Source organism: Carlito syrichta, unplaced genomic scaffold (genome assembly GCF_000164805.1).
Source record: "Carlito syrichta isolate Samal-C Ts95f unplaced genomic scaffold, Tarsius_syrichta-2.0.1 Scaffold302614, whole genome shotgun sequence".
Lineage (NCBI taxonomy): Eukaryota > Metazoa > Chordata > Mammalia > Primates > Tarsiidae > Carlito > Carlito syrichta.
In genome coordinates this window covers 122,993-128,317 of record NW_007246710.1, presented here as the reverse complement: position 1 = coordinate 128,317, position 5,325 = coordinate 122,993, and the positions used below count along the sequence as shown (strand labels likewise).

The 5,325-nt window shown below is 43.3% G+C and overlaps 1 protein-coding gene across 1 annotated transcript in view; it reads left to right on the top strand.

Annotated features, from left to right (window-relative positions):
• Positions 1-1,633: 1,633 nt before the first annotated feature.
• Positions 1,634-5,325, top strand: part of LOC103259348 (rho guanine nucleotide exchange factor 9) — a 94,785-nt gene continuing 91,093 nt past the window's right edge. The window contains exon 1 of the mRNA XM_021711813.1: positions 1,634-1,731. The gene's annotated coding sequence lies outside the window, so the exon portion shown is untranslated. The remainder of the gene's footprint in view (positions 1,732-5,325) is intronic.

Genomic DNA, 5,325 nt, shown 5'->3' with positions numbered 1-5,325 from the left:
GTCTGTTTATGAGTGAGAACATGTGGTACTCAGTTCTTTGTTTCTGTGACAGATCACTGAGTCTTATAGACTCTAAATCTATCCAAGTTGCTGTGAAAGTGGACTGGATAAAAAAATGCGGTACATATATACAATGGAATATTACATAGCGATAAATATGTTTTCTTCTTATATAAAATAATGAACCAGATTTTTGGTCCTGTAACCAACAGTGGTTTACAGTGCAGATATAGTTTTACAGTGTGGATTTTACAATCTGTATCCCTGTATTGAAGTTTAACACATTCCTCTGTCCTCTGTGTTGATAGTTGGATCTAGAAACCTAATCTTATTCAGGGACTTTTGTTTGTTTTTGCAAGAATCACTCATGACTGGTTCCATGAGGCAAAACTTTTAATTAAAGTAGGATTTCTTTGGAGTTTATTCTATCTTGTAGGGCCAGGGTACATTTTGTTTATGACCTGTATCCATTCAGAATTTCAAACAGATAGATGAATGTCCCAGCCTCAAAGATTTCTAGAAAATAGAAAGCAACTCTCGTTCCTCTTAGAATCCATAGTACGCTGGCAATTCTGGAACTTAATTTGTTCTATCCTTGGTTAATCCAGTCTCTTGTCCCTCTCCACCAATATCTATCTGTTCACTCATATAGTCTCAGAATGTAAGAGCATAAAAGGCCCTGAAAGATCTTTTGTACAAGGGTGTCCTTGATTCTTGAGGTCCTAGGAAACCACTGAAATTATATGTATTTTTCTGAGGTTTCACTTAATTCTCAATTAAGTCTAAGTCCTTGTGTTACAGAAGGGAGATCGAGGGCCTGACAGGGAAAGAGAATTGCCCAAAAGTCATATAACAAGCTTGAGGTAGGATTGGGAGAAAATTTGAAACCTTCTGGTCTCTGGTCCAGTGTTTTCTTGCCCCATAGCTCCAAACATCAGTCACGGACATAAAGCAGGGCAATGATTACAAGCAGATTTCAAATTCTGTAGAGGTTTTTCCATGGCAAATGTTTAACCTTATGCTGGCTTCCCTTGGTAGTTAAAAGAGTGCAAGCTGTCATAATCTGAATAAACCATAATAAAGAAGGGAAATATTACTGGGTGAGGATAGCAATATCAGAGACAGTCAAATATAATTGGATTTTGGAAATTGTGTAGTGTGTCCGTGTGGTTCTTTTCACAGCACTGCTTTTTTTGAATTTTCATAGCTAATTGTGAGTTGCTAGTAAATTCTTAGTGGCCAAAACCTTCTTTGCCTCCCCTTGGTCCAGGCTCCGAACAAAGTGGCTGCCTTTTTCCTATCTACTTATTCCTTCTTTTCATTCTTTCTCCCACCTCCACATCTTTTTTCCTGCGTTTTCCCTACTGTTCTTCTTTAATATATCCCCATCTCTTCTCCCTCATTTTCATCTTTCCTTCTCTTTCTCCCTCTTTCTGGAATATCGCCTTCCATACTTTCTTCCTCCCTCCATCCTGTTAGGTCTATTCTCTCCCCATTTCCCAATCCTTTTCTCCTCTCCTCCCTATCTCCCTACATCCCCCCAACCCGCCCCTAACAAGCTCCCCACCCCCACGCCAGAACTGGTGGCTGGTGACTCCCGCCAGTCGGGATGGAGCGAGCCCGCTGGGGGAGCCTCGGGCCCTCCGATTGGCTGCCGCAGCTAGCACGCCAGCTCCAGTCCCTCCCCTAGGGAGCGAACGCGCCGCTCCGGCATCTGCTATTGGCCGGCGGGTCTGTCAGCGACTCTGGCCGCGCCTCACGCAGGCGCCCGCTGTCTCTGGGTGAATAAAAAGGCAGCCTACGGGCTGAAGTGGGGGTGGGGAGAGGAAGAGGACCAGGGCCAGGGCCAGCGAGACAGGGATCGAACGAGTCGCTGGCAGCCGGGAATCCCGCGAAGAGAGCGAGCAGGCGTAGGAAAGCGAGCGAATTAGAGGGAGTAGGGGAGACCGAGACTGACCGGTAGCCAGATAGGCGAACGGACGCACGCCCGGACAGACTGACCGAGCAGGCGCCGGAGAACCTCTCTCACAGGTTCCTCCCGCCTTTCCCTTTGAAAGCCAGGATTTTACCTTTCTTTTGGCGCCCGAGGGACAATGCTGGACTCTGCTAACTTCAGCGCAAGCTAAGATTTCTCAGCTAGGGAAGGAAAATCATCCCAATTCTGAGAGGGGGGAACCAAGCACCCCTGTCCCCATCCCCCCTCCCCTCCCCCTTGACCAAACTCGGGCGCCAAACCCAGCCCTTCCCTAACCACCCGACTTCCTCTTCTCCTTTTTAGCATGGTGGCTGTATGGACAGTCTGACAGAACAGAGATTGACATCTCCCAATCTGCCGGCCCCCCATCTGGAACACTACAGTGTTCTGCATTGCACCATGACCCTGGATGTGCAAACTGTAGTCGTTTTTGCCGTGATCGTAGTCCTACTTCTTGTCAATGTCATACTCATGTTTTTCCTGGGAACGCGCTGAATGGAGTCCAGCCACCTGAGCTGTTGCGAACTCTCGCTTTGATTTCATCCCAAGAGCCACCGAGAAAAAAAATCAAGATAAACAGAGACAGGGAAAGAGAGGGAGAGAAAGAGCAAGCTTTCTTACTCAGGGGGGAAAACGTTTTGAGCTTCAACATGGCCTCGCTGTGATATGTATGACGTTGGTATATTATCTCTCCCTAAATCTTTTGTCATGTGTTTTAAGTATGCCTTTGCCTGTAGTTGCCTATTGCTTGAGTGAAATTGTTGATAAAGAAATGCTTTCTATTTAAGTGTGCATGCGTGTGTGCATTTTTCATCTACGTGGCGTTCGTGGAGCAAGCTCTGCGTTCTCAAACAGTGGCTTTGCTGTTTGCTATGTCTTGTCAACTCATTTTCTTGAAAACTACCTTTAAACTCTGTCAGGGAATTTTAGTCAAAATTTCTCTCTTGATACCAGGAGTGCATTTGAGTTTGTTTGCAGGGGAAAAGAGTTTGTGGGAGAGTATGATGAAATTTTGGCATTGATTGAAAGACAGCCTTGTGCTGGATAATTAGAAGGAAAAATTGATGCAAGAAATGGATTTAAGGAAGATGATTCTTTAGTCTCTAATGAGAAGCAAGAATTTGGGAAGTGTTATGGTGGGATGCGTTCAGCTGGCAGTTGGTGACTGTGTCCTTTGAATCTCAATTTGCTGTCCAGGCCTCATGGTTTCCAATTTGGAAAGAAGCCACTTTTAAAACACTTTTTAAAGCATTAAATGTCAGTTTATTTGGAATTATAATGTAGTGGTACATAAAAGCATTTTCTGACTTTTTGAATTGGCACGAGAGGGCTTTGACAAGAACTGTTTGGGCTCCTTTTCCGAAATATTGTACCGCTGGATTTCAGTTTGGGAATTTTTTTCCTCTATGTCTCACCCTCCCCCCCCCCAAGCCCCAGCTTTTTACCCAGCTTGGGAATAATAGTATTGGCTATGGCTCCTTTGAGGTAATCTCATTTGTCATTTTCAAGGATGTTCTTGAACTGCATCTTAAATAGAACTTGATAGTGCTGATGAAAAAGTGGTAGTGTTATTGTGTGCTTCCTTGTTTGTTACTTTAAAATCAGAAGTCGCTCTAATGGAAACATTCCCACAAACAAACTGAAAGTATGTAATGTGCTAAATTGATAGTTTTGAGTGCACACACACACACACACACACACACACACACACACAGAAATCTAGATGGAATGGGATGATTTCAGAAAATGCATAAGATGGAAGCAACATTCCAATTTGAGATTTGTCTATATCAGATGGCGATGGTGGTGGCTGCTGTTATTATTGCTAGTGTTATTATTTTTATATTTCTCTTTCCGTTGAGAAAGCTCTTGGCAGAGCCAGGAAAAAAAAAAAAAACTGTGTCTGATGCCAGTGTGCATAATACTTGTTTGTTTGCTTTTTCTCCTCTGCGGATGTAGGCAGGTCTTCCTCATTCTGATGCTTACTTGACTTGAAATAATGCCATTTCTAACTCATGTAGCACTGCACATGTCTACACACATGTTCCCCCCTACACCCGTGTGGGCGGCTGCTCATGTGTGATGTGCACATCTACTGGCATTATGCTGTCTGTCAAGTTCCATGTCCTGTTGTTCAATCTCTTTGGAAATGATTTTGAAGAGAAGAGGGCCTATGAAGGGAGCTCTTGAAATTGTCCTGACCACAGGACCCAGAGAGTATTATTTAATGGCATCAGAAGAGATTTTGAGCCTCAAAATATGCTCTAGTTGACTCAGTGTGTGAGAAGCTGAAGGCCTTTTGGGGGGTGGGGTGGAGGTAAGCATAATCTGCGAAGTTTACTGGCCTTGATTCTTGTTAATTACTGTTTGTGCTTTTTGTACGGACTCCCTGGTAGAACTTTTTTCTTTGTACAGAAAATCTAGTGAAGGTTTTTTTTTTCTTCTTAGCTCCATTATAGTAGGTTTATATCTTGTCTGGGTACTTTGTTTTGAGACCGTTTTGGAGAGCAGAGAAAAAGCTCTATGATGGGCAGCTGCAGACTTTTTTTTCCTTCTGTTTTTACTGTTGTTGTTATTATTTTTTCATTTAGTGGTTGTTTGACCTTGGACAACTTTTTCTTCCTCAATGGGTTTGGGATTCCCTGTAACATTGACATTTGGGGATGGTTGGACTAGATGACCTCCAAGTTCTTGCATTTTATGATTTTGGACACCCGTGAGGACTTGAAGTCAGAGGGGCATGAACTGGAAAAACAAGTGAAAATGAAAACAAATATTAATCAAGGGATGATGGAAGGAGGGAATGGATATCTGATTACTGGTGTCTGGAGAATCAGTTTACCTAAGGGATTTTTGCCTAGCTATATGAGAAGGAAACTAGAACTGCAACAAGGAAATGCCTTTTGACTTTTTGTTTTTCTAAGGGGGAAAGGAGGTCTCAGACAAGTCTAAGTTTATGACTAAGTAATGTCACGAAATGCCTTCCCCTCTGGGTGCCTGACAGACCTTTGGCAGAAAACCTTTGAGAATGTGTGTGTGCAGGGTGTGCTGCAGTATGTTCGTGTGTGTGTGTGCATGCTATTGTGTGTGGTTGGGGGGATGGTAAAAATGAGGAAAGACAGCATTGAGTTTCATAGTTCTGAATGACCTTGTGCTAGGGCCTGTAAGGATTTGACTGGTGATACATAGAATGGGTAGGTATCACCCATGCCGGTTCTTTTTCCATCACCTAAAACCCCTCAGACTAGAGAGGTAGCTCAAATGAGCCCTTCCATCAGTAATTCAGCTGTTGAAATGGGTTAGCACTTTTATTTTATTTTTATTTTTATTTTTTTTGAGTTGGAGTCTCA